This window comes from Dama dama, chromosome 24, assembly GCF_033118175.1.
Source record: "Dama dama isolate Ldn47 chromosome 24, ASM3311817v1, whole genome shotgun sequence".
NCBI classification, from domain to species: Eukaryota; Metazoa; Chordata; class Mammalia; order Artiodactyla; family Cervidae; genus Dama; species Dama dama.
The window spans coordinates 10,122,144-10,140,128 of NC_083704.1; the positions used below are offsets into that span (position 1 = coordinate 10,122,144).

Below are 17,985 nucleotides of genomic sequence, written 5' to 3' on the forward strand. Positions count from 1 at the left end.
GAGAAGGACAAACTATAACCTATCAGAAAAGTCTTCTGGCAAGTTACTATCAAGTTCTGGAGTGAAGACAATGTTTGTGTTGGCTGAGATTAAGGTTCCCTGGTTCAAGCATTCAACTTTGTTGTGGCAGTAAAAAGTATGCCCTGTGCCATTTTTAAAAGAAAGGAAGAAAATCCCTCAGATAAAAGAGGAAAATCCTAATTGAAAAGCTACCATGTACCTGTAAAAAATAGAAAACATAGCTTATGGAATTAGCTCCAACCTTGAAGTTGAGACCCTTAATTTAGCTTTGACTTTGTCATAGTGAAATGTAAATACATTTATGGAACACCTGTCTTGTACCAGGCACTGTAGAATACCCCAGAAATTAAAACTAAGTTACGACTTTCATGCTCTTTATTACCAGAATGTGGTTCCTTCATTCATAAACTGAAAGAAACTGAGCTTCTCTATACTCTTCCACCTCTGATGTCCTATGTGAAAAACTCAATGGATATATTCATTTATTCTTTCTGTGTATGTTTATTATGAATTAGGAGTCGTGCTGTAGGTACTGGTGAAAAGGTAGACAAGACAGAGGATGGTTTACATCTGAGGAAGAGAAGAAGAACCTGAAAAATGCTAATAAATAAAGTGTAATCCCAGAGAGTAATAACTGAGTGAAGTAACAGAAGCACATAGAATGATACGACAGTGTTTGGGCGAGCTATGTATATTAGAAGAACAGAGCTCAGAAGGCAAAGTGATACTGTTGAAAGTGTACATATGCAATTAGTTTCATAATATGAACCTAAATACTGTTCATTCAATAAATGGATCAAGATGTATTCGGAGACAGTTTTAAATATTGGACTCAGAAATATTATGCAGCAGAATAGTTTTCTATCAGATGAAGTATACCATGAAATTGACCTGTTAACCTCACTGTCCCACATTGCAGAAACATCCAAGGTGAAAAAATTACCAAGTGCCTAGGACAGACCCTAAATCTTCAATAAATAATAAGTACTATCAAAATATGGCTGACCACAGAAAATCCATGTGTAGTGATGTAAAGCATAGATTATGGAGACAGAATACACACTTTCGCATTCCAGCTGTAGAAACTTCACATTTACTGTAGACACTTAGGCAAATCACTTCCTCCCCTGTGTTTCAGTGTCCTCCTGGGTAAAAAGTAGTCCTGGGACTTCCCTGGTGGTCCAGTGGTTAAGACTTTGCACTCCCAATGCAGAGGCCACGGGTTCAAGCCCTGGTCAGGAAACTAGATCCTACATGCCATGCAGCATATCCAAAATACAAAAAAGTAGACTCTGGTCTATAAAGTTGCTTGAGGATGAATAGGGTAATCTGCTATTTTAGGGAGTTGTTTATTATTAATAATCCTATTTCAATATATTTAACTTTAAGTCAGTCCTGGTATAATAAAATCCTTATCCTTAAGTAGGCGCTGAATACTAGAAAATGAATGAACATTATAGACGTCAGTTCTCTTTTTCACTCCTTCCACAATGACCTTCTCCATTACTGAAAAGTATCATTTTTTGAAAGGCTATATTCAAAGCAAATGAGTGGAGAAAGCATATGCTGGAGTATGCTGGAGAAAATGATGGAAACCCACTAAAGGAACGGTAACCCAAATGCCCTTCATCACCTTATTGGAAAACGGAATGCCTGCTTGATGGCGAATGCCAGTGGTGTGATGGAGAGCTGGGTAGAGGGGAGTGGGCTGAGCAACGAGGATGAAGGATGTTACTCCTGGAACAAATGGATGCTTTTAAATGACATGTCTGGTAAAGGAATTGTCTTGAGGGTAGTGACTTTTGAATACCCTGAAAATAGAGCCTTGATTGGCCAGATTTCTTGTCTCTTCCTCTTACTGTATTTTAATGTTGTTTTAAAATCTTTCTATGACTACTGCAAAGAGGAGCAAAGTGAGAGAAAGGGATAATATAAGAGACAGAGAACCCCAATGGGCCACCATCCATTTTTGTTTCTGATGGTTTTCTATCTCTTATCTTCATTTAGAAACTTAGGAATTTTTTTAAAAAATGTTGGAGTATAGGTGATTTACAATGTTACATAACTTTCTGTTCTACAGCAAAGTGAATCAGTTATATACATACATATATCCATTCTTTTCTAGATTCTTTTATAGGTTATCACAGAATAATTGACTATAGTTCCCTGCACTGTACAGTTGGATCTTTTTGTTTATCTCTTTTGTATACAGAGGTGTGTATATGTCAATCCCAAACTCCCAATTTATCCCCCTTTTACCTACCGGTAACAAAGAGTCGGACACAACTGAGCGACTGAACTGAAAACTGAGCCATAAATGTGTTTTCTACATCTGTGACTATTTCTACTTTGTAGATAAGTTCATTTGAAAAACAAAAAGAGCATAAATATGAACATAAATACGAACATATTATTTTGATTCCATCAAAAGGCTCAGTGTATGATGATATCTTCTGACAGAAAAGAATGTATTTCCTGCTTCCATCAGGATTAGAAATTATGTAAATTTTTTAGCACTGAACACAGACTGTGGTACTGCTAAACACAGGCTTTTTATATTTTCCCCAACGTTTCTGTGATATTCTGTAACAGACCCCATGGAACCAACTTAAAACAAGTGTAAGCAAAACCTTTGATCCTTGGGGAAGATAATTTGATGCAAGACATGTTTTCTTGGTGACGCCTCCATATACCCCACCCTTCATCAGCTTTGACAGCTTTCTGTGACCTATGACCAATAATCTCTACTTAATCTACAAAGTGCATACTTTTCCCAAGCTGCAAATGTGCTCCCAGGTGTTAAGAAGGTCACCAAAGCAGGTCATTTGCTGAGTTACATGAAGATACATACCTGTCCCCACCCAAGTCATTGGGAAAAGAATTGTTTCCAAATAGTGACTGAATTACAGATTTCAGTGATGAACTGAAAGCCCTTAAAAATATAATAGTGTGTATGTATTGAATGCCTGCATATGTCTATGCTTAACTGCATGAAGAGGAAAGGATAACTTAGGCCACTTCCCTGATCTGGAAACTACGTGGAGTACCTTGGTGTGTGCAGGGTAATCCAGACTGAGCAGCCCTGCCTTCAGCTAGCTGTTTGGTCTCAGACAAGTCGCTGGAAACTCTGTTTCAGGGTCATTGGAAAAATGAAAAGCCTACTACTTAGCTCACTCCAGTCTCGAAAATTTGTAGTTCCAAGAAGAAAGAATGTGAGGATAAAAATCACAGAAGACTCCATGAAAGTCAGGAATGTCTGCTTGAATGTAAAAGCCTTTAGATTTTGACAAAACGTGATCATGCTGTCTTAAGCCTAGACGTCAATATAGGTCCTCCCCACTTTTTGAAAATCTCTTTATGCCATTTCACATTTATGAAAGACCTATGTCAATACTTCTTTTGGCTAACCAAAAGGAATCCAAAGAGGATGTTTGCTTTTCTGAAAAAGAGCAAAAAGCGAAAATACCCTTCAGTGTTTGTTTGCAGGAAGTCTTCACCAAGGCAGCACCCCTACCCTCCCCCAGCAGTGAGAACAGCCCCACTAAGCGCCTGCCTCAGTCCTGCCTTCAGCATCTCAGCATCAAATTGCCAGAGCTTTGAACTGTATCTCTGAGCATCTGTGAGTTATCTCAATTTATAATGTGCATCAATAGCAAGGTCTTGCTAAGGTAATCATTTCTTCGCTTTATGCCATTTGGGCTTATGAAAGGTTTCATGGGAATGCTCTGCCTTGAGATAACAGGGGAAACATGTATTAGTCCATGGGACATACAGTTTGAAGTATGAGTCTTGCAGATGACCTACGTCTAAACCATTAGACAATAATTATTTATCTAAAGTAGTGGTCAAGCAGATTTACTGTTAGTTATGAATGGTGCTTTAACCATTCTTGTCTGGCAATCCCTAAGCTGTAAGATGTGAATATACAAGCTTTGTAATAGTAGTATCATTATTAGGAGTGAAAAATCCAGAGCACCTGTCCTATCAGTAGACTTGGCTGTCAGTGCCAGTTCTTAATAAACGTTATCAAGAGGAACACAGTGACTAGAGCAAGGGTGTGATGCTGAGATGGGGGGCACAGACCCCAGAGCCAGAGCATCTGGCTTCACCAGCTTCACCACTGAACCAGGGGGAATGCTCCTTATCCGTCTCTGCATGTCTTTATGTGTAAACTGGGAACACTAATAGGATTTCATGTTAATATCTTAAAAATGACCAGAACAGTCCCTAACACACAGGAAAGAGTAGGCTTCCCCATTGCTATTCTAGAGAATAAAAAAGTCTGGGTTGCCACCCTGGTTCTGCCACTTCTTTTGTTTGAACCTCTGCCTTTTTATCTGAAAAAAAAAATCATAATAAGAATATTTACCTCTCTCATTATGAAAGATTGGATGGGATGCTACTTCCTCCAGGAAACATTCCTGAGCATCCATTATTGTCTCTCTTATTATGCTCATGTATGTCCACCTCCAGATCATTGTTGTCCTTGAGCCATATTTACCTGTTTATTTATTCATATCCCTGTGTGGACTGTAAGTTTACTTTGGCCAGGAATTGTTTGTTTCTCACCATTGGTTTAGGTACTCAACACGTATTTGTTGAAGGAATTTGTAATGGAGGGAAGGAAAGAAGGAAAAGAGGGAGGGGGAGGAAGGGCAGATGACAGGTAGATAATCTGGCCATGCCAATTCTTAAGAGTCCTGGAGGAGTCAGTTAGTCTGTGTTTCATCTGGAAAATGGGATGCTGGTCCTGGCATTGTGTAGCATCCACTGCATGCCTTGCCAGGCTCACACTGGGGCAGAGATGCAGAGGTAACTACATTCCTGAGGAGTTAGTGTGCAGAGCTCTCCAAATACTCCCAGAGAGAAACCCAGCTTCTGCAAACCCTGACTCATTCTTGTTACATGAGTCTCCATCCTCTGATAGCAGGCACTTTCCATCCCTGGATAAAACAGAACAGAACCTGGAAGTAGCCCTGGATTCAGAGGGATGTTCAAGGAATAACACATATTTTGTGAGGGAACTCCCAGCATAGCTCAATTGTAGTTGCTTCATTAATGCTCACCAGCCAAATGAAATGCACAGGCTGCCTCAGCTGTTCCATGAGTCCATATTTTTTATCAAAACAATTTTTTAAAATGGGCTGAGGTCCACAGTTGATGTCAATGCAACTGGAACATTTCTCCCCGGAGAAAGGGAGGGATTGAGGCTTTCCTTGCACAGGACTCAGGCTGGTGTCTCCTTGCCTTTCAGATGTGACCTCAGTGGGGATGAATTAGGGAGGGCCTGTGGTCTCTCTAGTGGGCTGATACTTTCACATCCCAACCATCAGAGGGTACTGAGAAACAAATGCATTAGCATCTTCCCCTAAATCCTCTGGATTTAAGAATTTAAAGGGTCTGATTCATGTATTTAATCTGCTTTACTTGAGATCATTATTTCATATACCACAAGAAAACACATTATCTTTTCAGCTGACAACACAATCTTATAGGTCATTTTCATATAACTCTTTAGACTTATTTAAGCAAAGAGTTTAAAAAATTATTCTTATGCACCCATAAAAAAGAAAATACAATTAAACTACTTAAGTTATTCTAAACAATTGTTCACAATTTGAATCTAATTCTGATTAATTTTATAACTAAGAATTGTCATATCCCATGTCTTTCCCCACACAGCATGCTCTTGTATGCCATCAGGAGCATTGGTGGCATAGCATTGCTTAGAAGGATGCTCCACTGGTGTCTGAGGTTTTCCTCTAAGTCACCATTCCTGGCCCTTTTGAAGCTCACACATGGGTAAAGATGGTTGCATCCTGATTATATATGGCTGACAGCTACTTTAAGAAGGATCCTAATTTTAGAGCCATTAAAATATTAAATAAAAATTTGCATTTTATTTTTTTTTTTTAAGGATTGATACAAAAAAACTAAATTTGCATTTTAGAACTGATGAAATAAGAAATTCACACCTTAATGATGAGAACTGTCTTTTTCTAAAGACTTGACAGAATTCAGAGTGCAAAGTACGTAGATTTTATAGCCCAGCAGCGCAGGGTTCATATTCCTCTGTCTACTGGCTATTTTAATGAGGGCAAATTATTTAACTCCTCCAAGTCTGTCTCCTCATGTGTAAAACTTGTCTGAAAGAATTATTGGGAGTAATAAATATAAACAGACCTCCTTGCCCTAAGTACTTATACAAAATATGTTCCTTCTGTGAAAAAAGAGCTCAGTTTGAACTGATATTTTCACTTCAGTTGAACGTTTTATATTTGATATTTACAGATGGAGATTATTAAAATTGGTAAAGTTGTTATGTCTTAATAATGAACTGATTACTTTTAGAAGATGAAGTTTCTATTCAGATAGCCTGGTTTGTAAACTATTTCACCTAACAGAGAGCCCGTCTATGGTTGTGTTGTCTGTCAATTTTAAAAATTCCTCCTATCAAGAATTTGAATTTTGGTGAGGTCACATGTTGAATCAGCAATAGATCAAATACTTGATTATCTTTCTCCTCTACCCATTTTCAGTCCAACTTTTAAACAGAAACATGGCTAAATCAGAGAGACATGGTTTAAAATCCAGTTGTGTTAAGGCTATTTCTATTTGACACTAATGTGTATCTCCTAGTGCAATGCTAATAAAACTTGTACCTCCAGAAATAGGCTTGAAAGTTCAGATCAAAGAATGAGCATTCTTATTCCTGGTGACAATTCTGTATTAAATTCATAGTAGTTTGCAGGATATCATGTTTCTTATTTTATGAAACAGAAAAGGATAGGAAGGCAGAAACTAAAAGCAGTATATGGCTTCTCCCTGAAGGTAACTAAAGCTTGGGAGCAGCTGGCTAACCTTGGTGCTTTATTTTTCTTCCTGATTTCTATTGCTTCTTCATCTTGCCAACTCTTGAAGAATCTAGAAAAAAGATCTCATTTTTTATAGAGCAAGATACAGATTCTAGTTTCCTTCACAAAGTGTAAAGTAGGACTTCTGTTGAACACCATCTTCATTTTGTCTTCTGTCTCCTGGGATAGACAAGCTGGTGAATGTCCTTATGTTAACTAACAGCTACAGTTCAAGTTTAGAGAATTTTGAAGAAACAGATTATTGATTCATATGCATTTTATTATTCTATCAGTTTTTATCATCCCTAGAATGGCAATGAGCAATCTAGAAGCAAAGGTTGGATACAAATTCCCTGTCAACTTCACCCAATACCTAGTACAGGACTGCCATGTGGCAAGCATTCAGTAATTCTTACTGCATAGCAGGAGAGTTAGTAAGAGCAGGATGGGAAAGGGAAGAGAGGAAATTAGCTATTCAGAGAATATTCTTGAATTCTTTCTGAATATCACCGATAGGGCAAAGCAGCTGAATTAATCATATGCACATCACCTGAATGTATGATTGGAAATGATTCTTGAGCTCCACCCTAGGCCCACTGAATCTGAATCCTCAAGAGCAAGGTTTGGAAAACTATAATTTATAATTATAAAAAATAGTGTAATAAAAATATAATTTATAATTATCACTCTTGGTGATTCTTATGCTTGAGTAATTATGTTAAAATTCCACAAGACAATATTTTTTTTAATTCACTTAAGTTGATAAAATATGTTAGGATTCAATTCAATTGAATAATTTATTCAATTCTGACCAATATGGAAACATGGTGCTCAGCAGCAAAAAGAGAGGAAGTTTCATTGTTTTAAATTTGGTTCTGAAACCATCATTTTGTTCTTCTTCCTGAGCTGTCTATTCCCTCTCATTGAGCAGCAAAAAAACATTCAATTTTATTCTTATTGGAGGGCCTATTTTTCTCCAGTGCTCAGGAACTTGAGTATTTTTTAAAGGAGTTAAGTTGATATTGACTCAGAGAAAAAGTGATCCAGAAAATCATAATCTTTTCCATATATGAATTACATTGTATCTATTCCTGTAAAGAGAATAAATAATAAGAAATTATTTTAAAATAATATATGATCATATAAAAATGAGAACATTAAAAAAAACAAAATGAGAACATTCCTTAAGGCTCTACTTGATAACAGCTTTTCATTGCAGTCATTAAGACAGTCATAGTCACCTTGCCAAACTCTATTTGTGTACATGTCTGATTTCAAACACATAACTTTGGTATCACCATTTCATCTCTAATTGCTTCTCTCTGTTATTATTAGGGTCTGCATCAGATACAGCATGACGAATACTTTTGTAAATAGCATTATAAACACTGAGTGATCTGATTGCTCGATTACAGAGGAAATAAGAGGTTCAAGTTCCCATATAACATTTGTATAAATAGAAGTTTTATATTATTACTTTCTGTCAGTAAGGCATGGAGATCCTCCATAGGTCAAATGCCAGCATCCCACTAGAACAAAAGTTGATCAGAGCCAAAATAATGACACATATCCTGTATCACACCTGGTTTATCAATTCATTTATAATGAGATTTTTGGCAGTGAATAGCCCCGTCTGAGCGTGTTTCTTCTAGTCCCTGTAAATTACTATTTGTCTATCTGAAAACCTATTTTGTTCTGTTTACTGAGCACCTTTCACTTGCTAATGATCTTTGTAAATTAAACAGTAGAGAAGAGGCAAGGTTAACTTTTCAAAGCTTCTTTATACTGGGTGAATGAAAAGCAAGAAGCGACCGTCCTCTGATGCGCTGTCCCCATCAGCAACATTCCCACTAATACCTACCCCCAAACACACCAGGAGAACGTGTCAGCCCCAGAGAAGAACAACAGATACAGATACAGGCATTTGCACGGCACCCAGAAGAGCAAGTGAGTAGGAAGGAAAGTCTGTTGACGGTGCCTCCTGCGAAAGATCAGCCCTTAGATAAGACGCTCTCCTGCTCCTGCTTCTGTGGCGCTGCTTCCGTTCAGACCCTGGACATGTGCCCTCATAAGGTTTTCCCCAGTATCATTCCAGGAGAGTGGAATTCCACATCAGCCAAGATTTGCATGAATGAAGGCCCTGAGCTCCAAGCAGTTAGCAAGTCTCCCAAGACTGTTGATCAACTAATAATATGAGAATTCACTCACTATGAGAAATCAAAATTTTGATTTTCCATGGAATTACCTTTGTTCTGCCCTATTTCTTGTTTTCTTGCTAATAAACTTCCTTAACAATCTTGGTGGGAGAAGAGTCTAAGTAAAATAGAAAAAAGGCCTTAATGTTTGCAACTGAATATGCTTACAGTTATTTCAAACTTGTTGGTTGATGATGACAAGTTTTCTCTTCTAGTTGACATAATACAAGTCTTTGAATTCTCTTTCATTTCAAGACCGAGAGCTGCTAGGCACTTGGGCACATGAGTACCTTGGGGTTTGAGAATTCTTCCTTTGTGGAGTGTGGTTAGGAGTTTTGATGATATTTATTAAAAGGAATCTGTCATGGCTTTGAAAATGCTCAGTGTTGTAGATAATATGTTCCATTCCAAAAGCCAGGGGACATGACTAAGTGGGTCTTTGCTCATTTTAAAGACACTGGATGATAATTTCTCTAAAATGAGATTAAACTTAATAAGAACTTCCCCAGTGGCTCAGTGGTAAAGAACCTGCCTGCCAATGCAGGAGACACAGGTTTAATCCCTGGGTCGGAAAAGTTCCCTGGAAGAGGAAATGGCAACACACTCCAGTTTTCCTGCTTGGGAATTCTCATGGACAGAGGAACCAGGTGGGCTATAGTCCATGGGGTCAGAGTTGGATATAACTTTGCAACTAAACAGCAACAACAAAACTTAACAAGCAAGGAATATATCTTTATGTTCATTCTTCCCAACATTGAATTTAGGAAGTTTTCTTTGGACAGTAGGAGAGCAAACCTGTGGATTTTTCTCTTCTGCTGATTTCTCAACACCTTATGTAGTTTCTGAGGCTTTCCTGGTGGCTCAGATGGTAATCTGCCTGCAATGCAAGAGACCCTGCTTTGATCCCTGGCTTGGGATGATGCTCTGGAGAGGGAAATGGCAACCCACTCCCGTATTTTTACCTGGAGAATCCCATGGACAGAGGAACATGGCAGGCTACAGTCTGTGTGGTCACAAAGAGTCGGACACAACTGAGTGACTAACACTTTCACTCTCTGTAGTTTCTAATGACAATATATATTTTCTTATGATTAACTGGCACAACTGTTTTAATTTTTATTCTAGTGAGATTTACTTTGTGCTAAAAGCAATTTTATAAACATCTCCAAGCAAATCCTATACTATATCTCTAGAAATCATAATTGACATTGCAGGGGAATAATTGAGGACATTACAGGTTTTCACTATACTCATTTTGCTAAAGCATGATCTCTGCTTCTGCTTTTTCTTTACAATTCATAGTATCCACTTATCCATAGCTCTTGCTCAGTCCACTTGGGCTGCTATAACAGAAACCACAGAATTGGTAGCTGATAAAAAATTTAAATTAATTTCTCACAGTTCTGGAGGCTAGGAGTTCCAAGACCAAGGCACGTTCTCATTCTGATGGGAGCTCTAGCCTGGTTCACAGCCTGTGTAGAAGAGGCTAGAGAGCCCCCAGGTATCTCTTTCATAAGGGCGGTCATCCTATTCAGGAGGTCGCCACCCTCATGACCAAAGCACTTTCCAAAACGCCACCCAGCCCACACACACTACCCCCCCCCCCAGTAATATAGGGCATTAGCCTTTCAACACATGAATTTGAAATGGGGGAGGTCACAGACATTGGAAAAATAGTTACATTTGCCTCCATGTATCAAATCACCAAAAAGTGAAATTTCTCTGTGGCTGTCTAAAACTTTGAACATTTAAGAATGAAGAAAGTAAAGTCATTTTTCTCCTTGAAACTTGTAGTCAGATTTATACCCTACACCTTAACCTACAGAAAACCTTCTCAAGGGTGTTATGTGTACCATGGGGATAATGCAGCTGGACAATAGGAGGAAAATAAAAAGAGTAGGCAGAGGGTGTTATATCTTCGTATCTCCTCTAGGTAATAATGGTAGAGTTTGGATGGTAGGATTGTGGCATACCAAATTAATTTTTACATAATGTAATATTGCTATTTCCTTTCCAGTGTCTTTTATTTTGAAATCCAGAAACAAAATTAGTGCTAATACAAATTTACTACCATGTTGGGCATCTGGATAGCATTTTGCTATTTTTGCTTAGTCTTATAAACCACCAAAAGAGATTATATATATGTGTGTGTGTGTATATATGTGTATACATATAGACATATATATTTGATTTCCAAGTTGCTTTTTTCTTGAGCAGTTGCTGGATTGGTCAATGGCAAAAACTTGATTCTGACTTGAAAATTACATTGAACCATAGGCCTCCTACTCAGAGTGCAAGACAAAGAAGAATTCCTTCTCTTTTTTAAGTTCCCTGGAGAAGAGGGAGGAAGATGAACCCACAGATGAAATATGCCAGGTCCCCACTATGTTGCTGTAATCAGATGAAACATCCAACTTGTACTTTTGGCTGATTTCCTGGCTGGTTGGAAATTGAACACAATCGTTTCTGATTCTCAATCCACATTTCATCTGCTGAATATTAATACCTCTCAGTAGCCTAAGACTGCATTTCAATCATCCCACTCAATAATCTCATTTCTTTTTCCTGCAACAACATTGGCAAAATGGAGACAACTATCTCATAAGGAAATTTCATAACAATGTTTTTGTATCTTGTTGTTGTTCAGTTGCTCTCATGTCTATTTTAGTACCTACAGTATTAATTATTGTTTCTGACAAAGGAAAATGTTTATATCACCAGAATAATTAAAATTAAATGGTCTCATAGGTATTTATTAATCACTGCTTCCCTGGTGGCTCAGATGGTAAAGAATCTGCCTGCAATGCAGGAGACCTGGGTTTCATCCCTGGGTCGGGAAGATCCCCTGGAGAAGAGAATGGGAACCCACTCCAGTAGTCTCGCTTGGAGAACCCCATGGACAGAGGAGCCTGGCGGGTACAGCGCATGCAGTAGCAAAGAGTCGGACACGACTGGCCAAGTACACTGCTATTGCTACTGACAGTGTTTAGTACTGTCCCAGCCATTGTCGGGGTGCAAAGGAAGGAAAGAGATGTATTCTTTCTTTGTCGCTGCCCATTTTGAGGTGACGTATTACTAGTTGGCATTTGGGTCTATAGCATTTCAACCTATTAATGAATTCCTTTAATATGCAGAAGCATATTATGTGTAACTGCCTGTGTTAACACAGACACTTTTATCATCTAAAAGAGGGATCATGGGCTAACTTCATCAACCAAATTTCCCTTTTCCTCCTTCTATTTAGCAACCTAGCAGCCACTGCTGGTGCTCTCACTAGATCTAGCTTCTTTGTCTGCACACCTCTGTTGTTACTGTTTCTCTTCAGTCGCTCAGTCGAGTCTGACTCTTTTCTGCCCCATGGACTGCAGCACACCAGGCTTCCCCATCCTTCACTACCTCCCAGAGTTTGCTCAATCTCATGTCCATTGAGTCAGTGATGCCATCAAACCTTCTCATCCTTTGTTGCCCCCTTCTCATCCTGCCCTCAATCTTCCCTAGTGTCAGGGTCTTTCCTAATGAATCAGCTCTTTGCATCAAGTGGCCAAAGTATTAGAGCTTCAGCATCAGTCCTTCCAATGAATATTCGGGGTTGATTTCCTTTAGGGTTGACTGGTTGGATCTCCTTGCTGTCCGAGGGACTCTCAAGAGTTCTCCAACACCACAGTTTGAAAAGATCAATTTTTTGGTGCTTAGCCTTCTTTATGGTCCAGCTGTCACATCCATACATGACTACTGCAAAAACCATAACCTTGACTGTATGAACCTTTGTTTTTAAAGTAATGTCTCTGCTTTTTAATATGCTGTCTAATTTGGCCATAGCTTTTCTTCTGAGGAGCAAGTGTCTTTTAATTTCATGGCTGCAGTCAGCATCCACCATGATTTTGGAGCCTAAGAAAATAAAATCTGTCACTGTTTCTACTTTTTCCCCATCTATTTGCCATGAAGTGATGGGACCAGATACCATCATCTTAGTTTTTTGAATGTTGAGTTTTAAGCCAACTTTTTCACTCTCTTCTTTCACCCTCATCAAGAGGTTCTTTAGTTCCTATTCAATTTCTGCCACTAGAGTGCTGTCATCTGCATATCTAAGGTTGTTAATATTTCTCCTGGCAATCTTGATTCCAGCATGTGCTTCATCCAGTCTAGCATTTCTCATGATGTACTCTGCATAGAAGTTAAACAGATGACAATATACAGCCTTGACATACTCTCTTCCCAATTTTGAACCAGTCCGTTGTTCCATGTCTGGTTCTGACTGTTGCTTCTTGACCTGAGTACAGGTTTTTCAGGAGACAAGGAAGATGATCTGGTATTCTCATCTCTTTAAGAATTTTCAATGGTTTATTGTCCACCTCTCTACGTGCAGACTTTTCCTCTGAGATCAGTGACCAACAGAGAAGTAAAGACTCACCCCTGCTTTGGGACAATTTTCAGATGTGGGTTCTATACAGGTCACAGAGCTCCTCACTTTCCCATAGTGGTCACAGAGGTCACTCACTTGATAATGTACTTTTTTGTGTGGGGCTGCGCTGGGTCTTCCCTGCATACACAGCCCTCCCTGCTTGGGCTTAGTTGCTACATGGTATGTGGGATTTTAATTCCCTCACCTGTGATCAAACCTGTCTCCCCCTACATTGGAAAATGGATTCTGAACCTCTGGGCGACCAGGGAAGTCCCTTGATCATGCACTTTTTATTACCTTCTTTTCCTTGCCTGATTTATATCCCCTATCTCCATTAGGTGTTTCCTGGTATCACCTCCCAATTCATATATTTGTACTCACATTTTTCTCTCAGACTCTGTTTCTGGGGGAATCCTAACCAAAATAATAGCGTTTTCTAATACAACCTGTTCAGATGAGAGTCATTCCAAGACTTCACCATTTCCTTCCCCATGCTCCATATTCAGGACATCACTAACATTTTCACAGCAAGCTCCCCTTGCCGTGGGACATCAGTTCTGGTAATCTTCTACTGATGCCTGGATCACTGCAGCAATATTCTAACCAGAATTTCTACCTCCAGCTTTTATATCTTTCAGATAATCTGGTAAACCACTGCCAGACAAGTTTTGCTAATTAACTATTGGTTGCTTGGTCCCAGCATCTAAGAATCTTAGAGGTTCCTATAGTCACTACTGTAGTAGTGACTTTATGGCTTTCAATATCTATGTGCCACTGATGCCCAAAAATTATATTTCTACGTGGAACCTTTGTCTCAAATGCCAGTCTTTTGGGTACCCTACCTACTTCACCTCTGCATGTCTATTAGATGTCTGGATGTCTATTAGACATTTCAAGTTTGAAATGTCAGAGCTGAGTCCCTGGTCTCCCCACTACAAACCTGCTCATTCTGCAGTCTTTCCCATTTCAGTGATGGCAGCTCCATTTTTCCCTTTTTTTAGATCCAAAACTTAGGGGATATCCTTGATTTATCATTGCCCCCTTCCCCACAAATCACTTCTAATCTTTTCTTTCTTCTCAGTGCAGAAGACAAAGTTCCTTTAAAACTCTTGGGTCAGATCATGTCCCCCAGTTGCAAAAAGCCAATCAAGGAATTCCCCTCTCACTCAGGGTACAAGCCAGCCTCCTTACCGGGATATCAGGGCTGATGTGAGGACTTGCTTTATCACCCTGACCCTCATCTTTACTACTTTTCCCATTTCTTGCATCACCACTGTCATATGAGTTAGTCAGTCATCTCATTCACTCAACAGATGTTTCTAAGTATTTGGTCTGTGTCTGCCATGTTCTGGGTGTTGGGAGTGAATATTGAACAAGAAATGTATGGTTCCTATCCTCTTAAAGGTTAGATTCTATTAGCTTTTACAGTTTAGTAACTTTACAGTATAATCCTAATTATATATCTCAGCTGGTTCAGGCTTGGCAAAAAAAAAAAGCCAAGTCATTCCCAAAGCTAGAAAGAACAACTTGGAAAAATTTCATAACCTTTGGCTTACTCTTCATTGGCTGAATACTGTCACCCTAGCAGTAAAGGATGCTGGAAATGCAATTTTTAGAAAGGTATGTTGCTGCTATGAAGAAAATCTGTTTTTTTGTTTTGTTTAGTTTTGTTTTCAGTTAAGTAGAAAGGAAGAGAAAAATAAAAAGAAATGGAGAATGTATACTGTGTAGATAACTAGCGATTTCTAACACAGCTGGTGTAAAATTTCTTGTGGTTTATAACAGGTCTCGGTCCTGCCTATTTCTGAACATTTTAATCAGAAATGCGTTACTACACTCACTTGTTTTTATATTAGAACAAGGACTATTTATTACCATCGGCTCAGGAAATGACCCAATCTGGCCTTGTAAGACAGAATTAATTTGCAGTGACTCCAACGGAAAGTTGGCTGCCTTTTAACTTAATAACTTGAAAACTGTCAGTATCCTTTGAAGTTAATGATAGTTGTAAAGTGCAAATAAAAATTTTCCTAAAGGAAATCAAACTCACTAAGACTCGTAAATGAATGCTCTGTCACTAGAACCACTAATGTGTGTGTGAAGGGGGAGTTGGGTGTGAGGGATTGGACCAAGTTTAGAATTTTATTGTTTTTGGTCTGGTTTTGTTTTGGCTTTTGAATTATAGAATGCCTAACAAGTTTTCACCTTGGAAATAAAATGTAAAGCATTTAATGGGTTTCTTCTGGTTGTCAAGTGGAGTATTAGAAGCAGAGCTATTTTGTGTGAGAATTAGTGCTGGGAATACTTAAAATATGATTGTCCCCTCTGGCATATTGGCACAGCAAGGCCTCACCAGGTAAATAAACACAGTCTCTTACTTCAGTCTTTCTGTCCTGGCAGGTGATTTTATGAATTAGTATATGGATCCCCATTTTAATTAGCTTTTATTTTCTTTAGCAAGTAAAGTTACTGACTAAACCAAGCATAAAAGATTCATCCATGCAAAAATAGCAAGCAACTCTCATCCAAGTTATACAAAGTAAAAAGCAAGTCATTTCAAGGAAACATCAGCAACATATTTTGCATGTGTGATATATAACTAATTTCAGTCCCAACTTAAAGCAGTAAGAAGGTTCCAACATGGATGGGGAAGCTTTCTCTCCTTGGCACATCCCTGCATTTCATTTACAAATCAAAGTTTGTTTCAGCAGGAAGTAGCACTTTCTCTCTCTCTCTCTTATTGCTCATTTGTGGGTTTATTCCTATTTAATTTGTTGATCCAAAGAGATGCCAGATTGGCATCCCTGGGTACTGCAGGTTCCTGTTGGTGTCTGGCAGATAAAGGCCGCATGCAGGAGCTCTGTGTTCACTAAATTGGTGGTGACTTTAGGTTTCTGGAGGAAGAACTGTAAAAACCCTCCTGAAACCTGGGTTGGCACCCTCTGCCCACCACCATCCCCAAAAGACATAGCAGTCAAGTTAATTTCATTAAGGTTGGTTGGAAGAAATTAAAGGATTCTTTTTCATTAATGTCTTTCTCAAACACAACATTTAAGGCCTTCAATTGTTTCTGTAACTCAATGATTCTAAATTTGCCTGATTATAAGAGATACATGTGTGGTTAAAATTTTTCTTTAGGATTCTTCCCTTGGAAATTCTGTTCTTTAAGGCTGGGTGGTACTCTTGTAACAAGTAATGCTGATTGTTCTTATCATCAAGGCAAGCTGCAGAAGGCTTCTCTTGTATGAATGGGTATGATGGATCGTAGACTGAAAACACAAAGTTTAAGGTTATCTCTGAAAGTCCGTTTCCTCATTATGCAGTATTTATTACTGGAATACACTTATAAGGTGTTTAGTATCCTTAAAAACATGGGCACTGGAGTAGACCATTTCTCTCTTCAAAAAGTGGAAGTAATAGCTTAAAGAGCAATAAAGAAACTTTCCTAGCAGTGCCAAAATCTGCAAGTTTTTAAAGACCCCCTGGTGGCTCAGAGGGTAAAGCCTGCAATGCGGGAGACCTGGGTTTGATCCCTGGGTCGGGAAGATCCCTGGGAGAAGGAAATGGCAACACCCTCCAGTATTCTTGCCTAGAGAACCCCACAGATGGCGGAGCCTGGTAGGCTACAGTCCACGGGGTCGCAAAGAGTCGGACACAACTGAGCGACTTCACTTTCACTTAGAAGCCACTGGTCGTATGCAGATGCCCTCTTCCTTGGGCTTTGCCACTAGGGAAGAACCAACTGTTTGAAACATTCATTCCATTCAGAGGAGTTGTGGGTTTCAGAAGGATACTTTCCTTAGTATCAGAAGGATACTTTCCTTATTAGGACCTGTGAGAAAGGTGTGTATTGGTAGGTAAGCAGGTTGGGATTGTGTTCTTGGAAAGCAGAGGAGATAGAGTAGCCACTCTCCACTCCTACCAGACAAAAGGATACCAGAGCCTAAACACAGTTTTAATATGACTGTAAACAGTATAGTGATAAGTTTCACAGTAGTCAATTTCCTGCATGTTATAAGTACTTGGAAAACTTGCCCAGACAGAATCTTGAGGCGTGCGATTCTCCTACAGTAAAACCATGTATTAAAATCCAATCCAAGTTAACAATAGATTATGAGCCTATCTTAGAGTAGGTGATGGATATCTATTTAAAATCACTAAGCCACCATGCCTGTAACTCATAATTTTTGATACTCTGATATTATCCTGAGAATTTCATGTAATCTCTCTGGATCATGTGGCTTATAAGATTTTCATACACAGCTGCAAAATTACTTGATAGTTTATCTGTAATCATCCTCTGCTACACAACACATCCCAGAGATTGTTGATGTGTGTCTCCCAGTCACTATTGGACTATGATTCCCAGCTTGTTTCTCATCCTGGAGCTACTAAAATATAGCATCTGTTCTTAGATATTCAATCAGCTTTCAAGTGAATGATTTGTGAAGCATTTGAAATCTGCAAAAATCTGCAAGGAAAGACAGGCCAACACATCCCATAGTTTCTCCTA

General features: G+C 38.9%; 1 protein-coding gene and 1 non-coding gene across 7 annotated transcripts in view; both read left to right on the plus strand.

The window, feature by feature from the left end:
* The window catches only part of RBMS3 (RNA binding motif single stranded interacting protein 3), a 780,234-nt gene that overhangs the window by 365,594 nt on the left and 396,655 nt on the right, over positions 1–17,985 (plus strand). The window lies entirely within an intron of this gene.
* On the plus strand, positions 1,192–1,264 carry TRNAG-CCC (transfer RNA glycine (anticodon CCC)). Its single transcript has one exon. It is a non-coding gene; the product is annotated as a tRNA-Gly (tRNA).